The 14,456-nt window shown below is 42.3% G+C and overlaps 1 long non-coding RNA gene across 1 annotated transcript; it reads right to left on the bottom strand.

The window, feature by feature from the left end:
- Window positions 1-11,111: 11,111 nt before the first annotated feature.
- On the bottom strand, window positions 11,112-14,446 carry LOC117413058 (uncharacterized). The gene is made up of 3 exons (XR_004546002.3): window positions 13,412-14,446; window positions 13,250-13,312; window positions 11,112-12,727 (listed from the first exon to the last, which is right to left on the bottom strand). It is a non-coding gene; the product is annotated as an uncharacterized LOC117413058 (long non-coding RNA).
- Between the last annotated feature and the right edge of the window lie 10 nt (window positions 14,447-14,456).

Genomic DNA, 14,456 nt, shown 5'->3' with positions numbered 1-14,456 from the left:
TTTGCAGCACTGATCTTTGAACACAGGTCCTGTGCAGTTCAGAGTTTAAGAACAGGAGGGATCCCTTCAGCAGTCCTGTCCTATTGTCCCCAGTCTTTTTGTGTCCCAGTGAGAAGTTGTGTTGTGGCAGGGTTATACTGTAGCGTGTTCAGCTGGGGTGAGTAAGCTAATAGCAGCTTTTATTGGGTGGGATTGCTCCTGGGAGTCTGGTCCCACACTCCTGCTCACCTTGCTTTAGACAGGCTGTAGCTCTTCAGAGAATGACAGCAGGAATGCACTTCTGCTTTACAGAATGCTTTCTGTTTTGTTATGTTTGTGTTAGGAGAGCTTGAAATAACAGAGAGATGGAAGCACATACATCGAGCCTGATATGAAAAAAACGTTTTTTTATTGAGCTCCACCATATATATATAAATGTGTGTCTGACATGATAGGGAAGAAATGCACTACAATCTGCAGACAGGCGTGGCTCGTATGATATGTCATAATGCAGGGGTGGGCAAACTACGGCCCGCGGGCCAAATCCGGCCCCCGAGAGCTTTTCATCCGGCCCGCAAGCTTCCTTGTGTTTTAACAATAAAAGTACTAGATTACTATAAATAGTACAAATATAAAAATCCATTAAATCGATCCATGTTATTGATTGATTTGGGTTAGAAATAACTAATTTACTAATTTACTAGGCTAATTCACGACCGACACAGACAGAGATTGCATTGCCAAAAACAAAGCGCTTTGCAACGTCTCACGTGGGGCGCAGTGTATGACGTTTATTCATCTTTGCTACAGTGCATGCAAGCTTGCGAAACAGCCGTTTGAATTGCAGCAGCTAGGTTTTTGTTTTTATGCTTTCTGAAGAAAAATGAGCACTTCAAAGAAAAGAAAAGTGGACAGTGAGTGTCGAGTTTTCAAAAAAGAGTGGATTGAGAAATATTTTTTTCACAAATGCCAACTCGAAGGCTGTATGCCTGATTTGTCAAGAGAGCATCGCTGTGTTCAAGGAGTACAATTAGAATCGCCATTTTACAACGAAACATCCTAATTACGGCAGCAACTTAACAACAGAAGAAAAGTCAAGAAAAGCTCAGAAACTCCCTACTAATTTAAAAACCCAGCAAAACATTTTTGTGCGACAAGCTGCAGTTCAGGAAGCCGCTACGAAGGCAAGTTATGTTTTGGCATTCAAGATAGCTAAACAAAATAAGCCGTTTGCTGAAGGGGAGTTTTTGAAAGAATGCATGGTCGATGTTGCTGGCATGCTGTGTCCTGAATACAAAAATACGTTTGAGAACATTAGTTTGTCACGAAGAACTGTTGCTCGCTGTATCGAAGTAATTGATGAAGACTTGGCCTCCGAGTTGAACAGGAAGCACAGTGCTTCACGGTGTTTTCGTTAGCTCTCGATGATAGTACTGACATAAAGGACACAGCGCAGCTCTTGATTTTTGTGAGAGGAATTAACAACAAATTTGAAATCACAGAGGAATTTTTATATATGGAATCAATGAAAGGCACAACAAAGGGATTGGATTTGTATGAGAGGGTGTCTGGTTGCCTTGAACGTCTGAAGCTCCCCTGGAGTAAACTCGCAAATGTGACCACAGATGGATCGCCAAATTTAACTGGGAAAAAAGTAGGACTTTTAAAAAGAATTGAGGACAAAGTAAAAGATGTAGATTCTGAGAAAGAAATCATTTTTCTGCACTGCATCATACATCAGGAGGCACTCTGCAAAAATGTTCTGGACATAGATCATGTTGTTCACACAGCAGTGAAAATAGTGAACTACATTAGAGCAAGGGGGCTTAATCATTGGCAGTTCATTTCCCTTCTTGAGGACAATGATGCTGAACACCAGGACTTACTTTATCATACAAATGTCCGCTGGCTCAGTTTAGGAAAGGCGATGCAGCGAGTGTGGGAGCTTAGAGATGAAATTAACATTTTCTTGGAAATGCAGGGGAAAGAAAACGATTTCCCTGAATTAAGGAATTCAAACTGGGTGTGCGCCCTCGCTTTTGGTGTGGATATCATGGCACATTTAAATGAACTTAAACTGTGAAGCTGCAAGGCAAGGATGTGTTTGTTCACGAATTGTATTCCAATGTGAAAGCTTTCAAAGTCAAGATAATTCTGTTTTCAAAACAAATGAAGAGCAAACTGTTCACTCACTTTCCAACACTTTACGTTTGGAAGTGTCATCAGAGTGGGCAGACAAGTACAACAACATTGCAGGGAGAATGTTCTCTTCGATTCTCTGACTTTGAGAAGATGGAGAAGACCCTGGAGCTGGTGTCATGCCCACTTTCATTTGACTACGAGAAAGCCCCCGAAGAATTACAACTGGAGCTCACTGAACTCCAGTGCAACTCCACTGTGAAGGAAAAGTACCATTCACAAACACTGGACAAGTTTTACACCTCTTTGAACGAAACAAAGTTCCCAAATATCTGCAACGTAGCCCAGACAATTATTGTGTTGTTCGCCTCCACCTATGTGTGCGAACAAACATTTTCACTACTGAATTTCAACAAATCTCACTACAGATCCCATTTAACTGACCAGCATCTCAGCTCTGTTTTGCGGATTTCAACAACAAGGACAGCACCGGACTTTGATGCTATCGTAAAGAAGGGCGACCAACTGCATTGTTCACATTAACAGCAAAGAGAGCGAAAAAAAGGGGGTATGTTTTGTTTCCTTTTTTCTTGTAATGCATTTTTATGATGATATATCTATAATAATAATAAGGTCGTATGTTTCCCCCAATATCTATCTTTATTTTAATACCTGTTCTTCAGAGTTAAATCAATTAACAACAACATTGCTTTGTGGTTTACTTTTAAGCTAAAATTGTTTGAATATGTTTGGTCATTGCAACAGTTTAATAAAGAAACATTGATGGTTCAAAAAAGCTCATTATAGCAATAAACAGGAAAACTACCAAACGTATGCAGTGCAGTACACTGAGAATTGTGAGCGATGCACATAATTTGTGTTGAGACAGGGGCAACATAACTGAGCACGTAAAATCAAAAGACAACTCAATGATGCTATTTTATGATGATTTTACCACAAAATTGTTTTGTGTCTGTTTGAACATGATTGGTTTGTTTGTTAAGTATACATTTATATGGCCCGCCATACAATTTCCATACCCTGATGTGGCCCTCAGTCCTAAAACTTTGCCCACCCCTGTCATAATGTCATCATTACTTTAGTTTTAACTCGTGAGCTATTAATCATTCTAATACAGTTTGCAATGTATCTGTTCCAGGCTGGTTTAATCATTCTAATACAGCTTACAATGTATCTGTTCCAGGCTGGTTTAATCATTCTAATACAGTTTACAATGTATCTGTTCCAGGCTGGTTTAATCATTCTAATACAGTTTACAATGTATCTGTTCCAGGCTGGTTTAATCATTCTAATACAGTTTACAATGTATCTGTTCCAGGCTGGTTTAATCATTCTAATACAGTTTACAATGTATCTGTTCCAGGCTGGTTTAATCATTCTAATACAGTTTACAATGTATCTGTTCCAGGCTGGTTTAATCATTGGAATACAATTTACAATGTATTTGTTCCAGGCTGGTTTAATCATTCTAATACAGTTTACAACGTACCGTGGCATCTTCCTACATTATTCTTTGTAAATCTGTGCTTGTTAGGATCATCAATACCTGTATGTTCTGTGCTTGTTAGGATCATTAATACCTGTATGTTCTGTGCTTGTTAGGATCATCAATACCTGTATGTTCTGTGCTTGTTAGGATCATTAATACCTGTATGTTCTGTGCTTGTTAGGATCATTAATACCTGTATGTTCTATGCTTGTTAGGATCGTACCAGAAGCACACAATAGCTTCTACAATTCCTCAGCAGTCGCTTCTTTCTTTCACAGGTGATGTTAAATTATCCTTGAAATCCTGGCACATTATCGGCTGCTCACTAGGAGGCAGATCTCAGATAAACAGGAATCCATATCAAAAAGGTGACGTGCGAGCCATGCACAAGCTGCACTGAGATTAACAGCAAGTGGCATTAGCACTGCTGACTCCCTTTGTATCTTAATGCTGACTGAGACGCCTTATCTCCCGTTTCTGTGGATCTGTTTGCCTCTCCTGTTGCTGACCTAATCTAATCCCCTGTAAACCAAAGGACCTTACATGCAAGTGAATGGTTTTGTGGTGCATTAGAGGTCAGTCCTCAGAAGGTAAACACATTGCTCATAAACGAAGAGCAATCTCCAGCCCTTCATCCTTGCAGGTAAGATCAAACCCCTTCACAGGGCAATCTCACACTGTCCTTGTGAGCCTGCTTGTGGTTGCTGTACAGATCTGTTAAAGTACAAACAAGACTCCTTTGTGCCTGTCTTTCATTGAGTGCTGAAGACAGCCCATCCAGGAGTGGAGATTACTGCAGCAATCTGCTGTAGACCTTGCTTTGTACAAACAGGGGGGCAATGAAGAGGCCTGCCCACTTTGTGAGGAAGACCTCCGGCACATCAGCGTCACCACTCGCCATTTGAGAAGTCTTGCAAAGACTCCAACATTGTGCTAGTCCTGGAATCTCGGCCCCTCCCCCCGTCACCGCTCAGGCTGTCACAATCCCTGTGCTTCTCCTCCAGTGTACAGATGTCATGCCATGCTTGAACATACAGCACGGCGCACTTCTGGAATTAAACACACAGGACACCTCTTCATGAGGAACACAGATCCGGTTTGGTGATTCATAAGAAGTTTATACGTTACGTGCAGCGTGCCTCTTATCATAAAATAAAATCATTTTGAATAGTGAATCGAGCAGCCAGAAGGGATTTCAAGGTATTCAGAAAGACACAAAGAGCAGGTTAATATTGCACAGCCGGTAACTCAGAGCACACTGACACTGCATGCTTCTCATGCTTCCCTTCATTCAGATAGGTCTGCATGTTACTAGCCATGCTTGTGATACACCTGTGCTTGCACAGTGCACGTGGTGGCCAGTAGGTCTCCCCCACGCTGAAATGTTTCGCTTCTTTATTGCTCTTCTTGGTGTTACAGTGACTCCTGCTGCTGCTGTTGTTGTTGTTTGCAGCAGCAGGGGTCATTTAACAGAACGAGAAGCAGATGCTGTTCCATGAAACCAGTTCCTCCCATTGGGTGCTCAGTCAGCTTCCATTCTCCAGTGTCATAGAAGACGTTCACAGGAACTCCCTGACTGCAGCTTCACGTGCAGCACACTTAAAGGCTTATCCCATTGTCTCGGACAATGCATAACAACGACGAGGAAAATGCATGAGTTCCAGCTATTACCAACGATAGATCCACCTTAAAATGAATCAGTCCCATCTCTGGGAGCCACAGCTATGAGCCATCCTCCTTTAAGTAGTACGAATTGAGCAGGTTACTTTGTTTTGCAACAGAAAGGATTAAACGGATGATTTCAGAGGCTCATTACACTTGAACTGTTTTGGGCCCATGTTGCTGGTATGAATGCCTAAGTGATGGAGCCACACCTTACTGACTCTTCAGCCCCTCTACCTGGTAATCAGCAAATGAAAGCCTGGTTACCATGGCAGCAGAGGAAGACAAAGGGATCACATGTCAGTGCTAACCAAACGATCCCTGAATAGAGTCCTGGACACCTGTATGGAAAAGCATTACACCTCCGATCAGGAAGCGCTTGCTAATGTCTGCTTGTTTAATGTGGTCTGGAGTTTGCTGAAAGACAGGCTTACAATTGTTTTCTCAGACTAAAAGCCAAGGTAATGAAATGGTAATTTTCCACGGTTCATAGGAAATTAATGAAAGCCTGGCAGAGCGACTGAACTGCAAACAATTCAGAAATACAGAAAACACGAGCGCGACTGAACTGTAAACAATTCAGAAATACAGAAAACACGAGAGCGACTGAACTGTAAACAATTCAGAAATACAGAAAACACGAGAGCGATTGAACTGTAAACAATTCAGAAATACAGAAAACACGAGAGCGACTGAACTGTAAACAATTCAGAAATACAGAAAACACGAGAGCGACTGAACTGTAAACAATTCAGAAATACAGAAAACACGAGAGCGACTGAACTGCAAACAATTCAGAAATACAGAAAACACGAGAGCGACTGAACTCTAAACAATTCAGAAATACAGAAAACACGAGAGCAACTGAACTCTAAACAATTCAGAAATACAGAAAACACGAGCGCCACTGAACTGTAAACAATTCAGAAATACAGAAAACACGAGAGCCAATGAACTCTAAACAATTCAGAAATACAGAAAACACGAGCGCAACTGAACTGTAAACAATTCAGAAATACAGAAAACACGAGAGCGACTGAACTGTAAACAATTCAGAAATACAGAAAACACGAGCGCAACTGAACTGTAAACAATTCAGAAATACAGAAAACACGAGAGCCAATGAACTCTAAACAATTCAGAAATACAGAAAACACAAGCGCAACTGAACTGTAAACAATTCAGAAACACAGAAAACACGAGAGCGACTGAACTCTAAACAATTCAGAAATACAGAAAACACGAGAGCCAATGAACTCTAAACAATTCAGAAATACAGAAAACACGAGAGTGACTGAACTCTAAACAATTCAGAAATACAGAAAACCTGATAAAAGGGAGCGTTCTATATATATATTGGCTCTTGTAATGCTGAAATGTGCATATTTCCCTATTACCCATTGTTCTCTATTCATTTGTATATATAAATGCAGTTTGTAGCTTTCAGTATTTGTTTTCCATATGCTGTATTCAGAATGGATGTATTAGTCCCGTGTTCAGTTTTATAAAATGAACAGGTGTTTTCCACACACAGCAGTCAGAGGACAGGCAGTGGTTGCTGCTGCTCTGCCTACAGGACTCTGAAAGGATGCTTGTTGTTTAACTGAGAAGGATTTCAATCTGTGGCCCGGGGCTGTACCAGTACGATAGAAAGCTTAGGATTGAAGGCTATCAGCTTATGAAACGAAATCCGAAATCCTAGAATAATATAATTGCGGGGGTTGCTTGTCTGGGCTACAAGACAGCAGATGCTTCTAATGGAAACCGAGTACATATATGGATGAAAATATCTGCCGATGGATTCCAGAGATGCCATTCTCTAGCATGTGATTCCAGCGCTCTGATGAAACAGCGCGGCCGTGGCAGAGCAGCCTGGAAATCAGCCTTTTATCTGTGGAGTTCATGTTTCAATGAACACAGTGTAAGCATGTTCTAAAACACAATGCTGTGAAGTAGATGCTCCTATACAGTATGTGCGCTGAAACATACTCACGTATGTGTGCATCTCCAAGAGAAACAGGAGTCTTCAGGAAGCAAGAGAAGTGGGCATCTCATGCAAGTGATATTATAGAGGCCTGTGCAGTAGGGACTGTTATGCTGAAGGGAAAGAAAGGGAGTTTCTCTTCATTTGCTTTTAGTGGCTCTTAAGCCCGAAAGAGCTTTTGACCTCAGCCTTTCTTTGATACACAGAGAATGTTCGACAAGCTTGTTTCAACAGCGTGCACTTGAGAGTGAGTGAATGAAACACTTCAATACTCCAACAACTAGCCATGTAATAAAAGAGCAATCTACTGTACACACAAGCACGCATGCACGCCCACACACATGCACATGTGTGTTCGTGCATGAGTGTGGGCGCGCGTGTGCGTAATGAATTACCTTCACAACCCATAATGATGAAAACAATGCTGCATTTTCAGAGCAGGCAGCACAGCTTGAGCGTTCTTCAGCGTATGAATGTCGCTTCGCTTACCCGCATTAGTTCCATAGTCAAGATATTCCAGTAAGAATGCCACTTTACAAGTTTGGGCATATTGTGTAGATCTGAGAGTTGTGTAATCCACGTTAAACTAGAAACCCATTGTCTAATCAATCTGCCTGAGCCCAGCACTGCCTGCTACCTGCAGCGATCACATTGCAGATTGATTTTGCTGGGTATTGCAGGGATTAAAGGCAGTAGCCACTCAGTCTAGACGGTTTGTGTTACATTAAATACAGACAAAAGAGTCACTAAAACAGTATTAGCGACTAACTGAATCTGGTATTAACAAGATTATTATTTACCAGGATTACTAATTACTGCTTCTGAAAACCAAAACAAACAACCAAAGAAAGCGACTGTGGGGGAGGAGAGGAGGGGAGGATCTGAAGAGCCCCTTTCAGGATAGCGCTGCAGTTCAGTGTCATCAAGAACTGCTCACCTGCTTTATTTCATGTGGCTGAAAGATAAGACTGGGAAATAACAAGAAAACCAGTACCAACCCAGAGCCATTCAATTACTCCTGACTTTTCTTTTTCTGTACAATACAATGTCTGTATGAGTACAGGAGGGCTGTGAGTACAGGGTGCTGTGAGTACAGGGCTGTGAGTAAAGGGCTGTGAGTAAAAGGGGGGCTGTGAGTACAGGAGGGCTGTGAGTAAAGGAGGGCTGTGAGTACAGGAGGGCTGTGAGTAAAGGGGGGCTGTGAGTACAGGGGGGCTGAGTACAGGGCTGTGAAAGGCTTCTTAACTATTACTCACCCACCTGACAGCTACATTCTGTCTTTAATCCTCTAATTGTTTCGCATCGTCCTTTTGTACTTTGAACTTAGCGGCCATGAATTGCAATTTCAGAGGGATGTTTGTCAACTCTGGTGACAGAAAGTCTCTGCTCTTCTTTGTCTAGACTGATTATTGCCCAAAATGATCCTCTTTTTCAGGCATTTCAAATTGGGGAGAAAATAATAAAAACTAACTGGCAATGACTAAATTTTTTAAAAAAAGAGGAGAGGATTAACAAGGACATGTACATGAATTAAAGAGGGAGGGACAGGGAGAGGATTAGCACGACCTTCACACGTCCTGGTATTAAAAAAACAACATAAAAAACAATAGTGAAGTAAATGACAAGCCCTTCTGATTGAATTACTGGCTACAGCATTCAGTGGGTTTCTTTGTGCCAGTGTTTTCAGTCTTGCACTTGCGCTGATTTGCAGTAATCGTCTCCAGTGCACCACAGCACTCTGTTAATTAGGCTTCATCATGCTTTCCCTCTGAAGATCTGAACATGCTACACGGCACATCGTTTTGCAACTACAAACTAAAAGCTGCAGGTTTGCTATTTGGCGTTTGCTTTTTCATCTGGAAATATTTAGCAGCACTGATGGGATTTCTAGACATGTTGTAATATTTAGATTTATGACATTTTTAAGAGATTAATAAATAGATGACTTGCCAAATGTAAAATATTGCATACAAACACTGCACTATTATTATTATTATTATTATTATTATTATTATTATTATGCTCAACTAATAACAAATAGTTTAGAATACAGATACAAATAGATGATTTAAACAGGATTATATATGATGGTATTAAATATGAAAACAAAGTACATGCAAACACATGATAAAATAATAACACGACACAAATAGATTTTGTTCCTAGGAGTATTATTTTAAACAATGGACCGCTGAGAGAAACAGGGAGGTAGACATGAAGGTACATAGAGAGCATGTTTAAATATCTTTAAGAAGTGTTTGTATCTGTACATTATCCACTTTGGATCAGGGCGGCGTGGGAGGTTCTCTCATACAGCAATGACATTCATGAATTCCATTTGCACATCACTCAGCGACAGTCTTTCTATCTGATTCCAGCAGCATTAACGGAGAGCTGTCTTGTTCAGCTCCAGCCCTCGGGGAGAAGCTGCTGCATTGTCTGTGTAATTGTGCACATGTCGTGACCTGACTCCCATCACCGCACGCTGATGGGCTGCACTGGACACCTTCCAAGTGAAGAAAGACTTGATCAAATACACAGCAGGGCTGCCCTGAGGGAGGCTTGCCTTGAAGAAGGAGCACATGGAATTCTTGTGCTTCGCGCTGACAATCGAGGCAATTGGTGAAACTCGCTGGCATTTAGGTGGAGATGTCACGATGGACAGCTTTGAGCCCAGAGCAGACTGTGCGTGTGTGTGTGTGGGTGGCACGGCACAGGGAATTGTGCGGTTAGGCAAAAGAAAAGACTCCGAGGGTGATGGAAGTATAGGTGCAGTGCAAGTAATTGCAGATGCAAATGTCAAATTGCACTGCGCCCTATGGAAGCTTAAGAGCAATGCAAGTTACTGAACACACACAGATAATGATCTGCAATCTTGATCCTGAGGGTCTCAAGGAGCGGATCGCTCTATTTAGAGGCCGCACCTGCACAGTTAGGAGTACAGACAGCAGTAGTTGCTGTAGGACATGTGGAGTATGAAAATACAAAGCAACGAAAAAATATGTCAAAGGAAGGGCAGTAAAGTCCTCTTGGCGCACGGAAAAGAAACGGTTTCTGAGGAGCTGAGAGTTGAGAGGAGCACGAGTTGTTTGGAAAAGCCTCGGCCAACATCAATTATGCTAGTCTCCTTAGGAAATTATATGTATTGGCCTGCCCATTTCAGCATGACTTCCAGCAATTTGCCTCTGGAAAAGGTGGATTGGGCTGTTCTTCCAGACATGAAGTCTGAAAGGAACCAGAGGCAGTGCAGAGAACACAGCACTGCGCAGGGATAGCGGTCCTTAGATTGACACTGGGATCCAGCTCATCCCTCAATACAGCTATTAGGTCTAGGATGACCTGCGGTGTGAGATGATAACACTTTAGCACCCCATTCTCTGGCATCCCAAACAAAGTGACCCTGGGATTGAATATTCAGGGTCTTATTGTCTTGCCCTTCTCTGAACGTGTTCCTGTCTCTCCTCAACAAATGCAATGCAAGTGTTCATTGCACTTCAATTGAATTGTAATGGATTCATGAAGTGCAGATCTGACAGCGGGTGCAGAGCGCCAGGTGAACACCATTCTTCACATTCTCTGCATTTTTAGTGACCGGTAAAATCAGACTTTACGGCTGCTAAACATGGTTTACGGCTTCACGCAAAGCCCTTGAAGGTCAAGGGGCTTGCCCAAGGCCTTTGAATGCACAGCAGAATCCCAGAATCTATTAGAGCTTTACAGTGCGCCCTTGAGAACATCCTGCCTGCAGCCTCCCTCTACTGAAGACCAGACTGGGTACCGGCACACTGTGGTCCGATTTTACTGGAGGGTTCTGTCCTGTCCAGGTGTGAGCACAGCGCAGTGCAGGAGCCTCTATTGCTGATCCACACGGACTGCAATTACCAGCAGCCCCCTGCTCCCCCTTTTTTCACAGTTTGACTGACAGTTAATTATGTCAGTGCCCTATTTCTTTTTTTTTTTGGCCGCCAGATTTAAGCTCCCCAGATGAAAATATAAATGAGTCTGGCCCTTGCACTGCAGCTGAGGCCTCCAACTGGTTCAGTTTAATTTATTCTCCTAAAGCCAGAGATTCAGGCCTTTAAAAAGAACACAACTCTCAGGTTTCCTGTGCTAACCAGGACGCACTGCAGTGTGGCGGAGGATGGATTTCTCTTAACCCTTTCACTGCCGGCACACCCTGGGTGCATGGCAGGCTGTTTGCTTGTTTGGTTGCTTGTGGACGCACGCTGGGAAGCCTGATAAATGTGTGTGACACGAGTTGTGTTTTTACGTGTGCACAGATAGGGGCAGCAGTGTGGAGTAGCGGTTAGGGGCAGCAGTGTGGAGTAGCGGTTAGGGGCAGCAGTGTGGAGTAGTGGTTAGGGCTCTGGACTCTTGACCGAGGGTCGTGGCTTCAATCCCAGGTGGGGACACTGCTGCTGTACCCTTGAGCAAGGTACTTTACCTAGATTGCTCCAGTAAAAACCCAACTGTATAAATGGGTAATTGTATGTAAAAATAATGTGATCTCTTGTAACAATTGTAAGTCGCCCTGGATAAGGGCGTCTGCTAAGAAATAAATAATAAATATTGTTTTGGGATAAAGCCCCCCCCCCCCCCCCCCTGCAATTACTGCAAACACTTTACTCCCGAGAGTTCGGATACCCTTTACATTCACTCTGCAAAAGAGATGGATTCTTTCAATGAAACACCTGCTAAATCCAATCCCGATTACTCTGTGTACAATTGATTTGAATGGAAACAGTGTTGCTTTCTTCATCATAGTCCAGGCAAATCATTCAGTATTACTCATTATTACTACTACTGTTCCAACAGCATAACCGATTACCACAAATTATACCAAGACAGCAAACTACAGTATATAAACTGTACATGTACATATGAACAGCGCACAGGCACAGTAACTCCAGAAAGCTCTTCTACAAACTGGAAAGATCTATACAATAGCAGCCTTGGTTTTTCTTGTTTTTTGTTTGTTTCTGCAGAGTAGTATATAGATATATTCTGTATTTGATTACCCCTATTTCACAGCCAGGAAACCCACATGTGTTGTTTTCCAGTTTGTCGGCTCCCAGTTCAGTATAATAACATTCTTTTTGAATATCTGCCCACATGCAATCCAGGACCTGGTTTGTACCTCTCAACCCCTCATCTGCAACAATGTTTATCTGATTTGCTTCACTTTTTGAGTAAAATCTCAGCGAGTGCTGGGAAAGTCTCTCCTGAGAAACAGCACCATGACAGATGCTTTGCATTTCAGGGCTTTTCCGGCTGAAACCCTGCCTGTATTTCCTGGGATTATCCTTCAGACAGCAGCCCTCAGAGGAGGTCCCGAGTCCCTGCCTTTCCTGGCTGGGACTCCCGCTCAGTGCAGCGCTGGTACCATCATGGCTTCAAGATGCTGGACAGAGAGTGTCTTCTGCAAATCTTCTTTATTATTATTATTGTTTTTGCTTGAAAAGAAAATAAGCCATTTACATTATAAAACCAGTAAAAAAAAAAAAAAAAAAAACTAAAAATAAAAAACACATTTGCAAAAAAATGTTAAAAGATTTATATTCATTTCCCTAAACCAGTGCAGATTTCACTTTACAATCAATATATTTTAGCTTTTTTATTTTGTACAATTAAAATGGGTTTTCTTGGTTTTAATGTATTTTAAGAGTGTATGGTGTCTGTAGAGGCAGAATCATATTCCCTTCTATCATTTCATAGTACATATGCAAAATGAATCTGCATGCCCCGCCACTGGGATATGAATACGTGTGTGTGTGTGTGAGTGAGTGTGTGTCAGTGTGTGTGCGTGTGCGTGTGTGTGTGTGCGTGTGTGCGTGCGTGTATGTGTGTGTGTGTGAGTGTGTGTGCGTGCGTGCGTGTGCGTGTGCGTGTTGCAAACTCTCATAATTAAATGACTGGGTTTTATTCTGAAACAGTGCATCTCAATACAAAGTAACAAGCCTGTCGTACATACTTACACAATACAGTTACCACGATCATCCTAAAGCTTCCCATTGTCCACATCAAGGCTATGGTGACACCTAGTGGTTACAGGAAGGATATTCAAAACTATTCACTTGCAATATATATTATTATTTATTTTCTTTATTTAGCAGACACCTTTATCCAAGGCGACTTACACAGACAATGGGAAGCTCCTATTCCAATGACAGCAGTGACTTTCACAATGGGAAGCTCCTATTCCAATGACAGCAGTGACTTTCACAATGGGAAGCTCCTATTCCAATGACAGCAGTGACTTTCTCAATGGGAAGCTCCTATTCCAATGACAGCAGTGACTTTCACAATGGGAAGCTCCTATTCCAATGACAGCAGTGACTTTCACAATGGGAAGCTCCTATTCCAATGACAGCAGTGACTTTCACAATGGGAAGCTCCTATTCCAATGACAGCAGTGACTTTCACAATGGGAAGTGAAGTGGAAAGATGAAGAGCTCGAGCTGGAATCGCGTCGGCTAGGGGTGAGATAACCTGAGATTAAACAGGACTGACCGACAGCGATGCAACATTTCAACCTCAGCTTAGAATTAAAACATCTCAAATTGAGAGAAAAAAGAGGAATGAGTCAAAGAGAAACACGCTACACATGAAACATCCCAGTATTTTACTAAAACACTGTACATGACATACTTCATTGCCACCGTTAATTATACACAATATAAACATGAAAGTCTGCAGCACCAGTTTATCAGAAACAAAGAAATCTAAATCAGTGAGACACATAGTAAGTAGCACGACACAGTTACAAAAAGTACCTGCAGTTTCTCTTCCACACGAAAAAAAAAGAATAAACCTGAAGCTATGAACATGATTCGACCTTTCAGTAAAAACAAATCAAACGCTGGCCACGTCCCCTGGACAGTGTGACACGCCCCCCTGGACAGTATGGCACACCCCCTGGACAATGGGACACGCCCCTGGACAATGTGACACGCCCCCCTGGACAGTGTGACACGCCCCCCTGGACAGTGTGACACGCCCCCCTGGACAGTGTGACACGCCCCCTGGACAGTGTGACACGCCCCCCTGGACAGTGTGACACGCCCCCCAGTTGAGAAGCACAGATCTAAATGACACCAAATTCCAAAGCCGTCCGTGACACAGAGTATAATCAAAACAGACATTTTAGGAAATGTTAAAAAAAAAAAAAAAAAAAAAAAGTAT

This window comes from Acipenser ruthenus, chromosome 23 (assembly GCF_902713425.1).
Source record: "Acipenser ruthenus chromosome 23, fAciRut3.2 maternal haplotype, whole genome shotgun sequence".
Taxonomy (NCBI): Eukaryota; Metazoa; Chordata; class Actinopteri; order Acipenseriformes; family Acipenseridae; genus Acipenser; species Acipenser ruthenus.
Note: the sequence above shows the minus strand (reverse complement) of the source record. Positions and strands in the feature narration are given on the sequence as shown.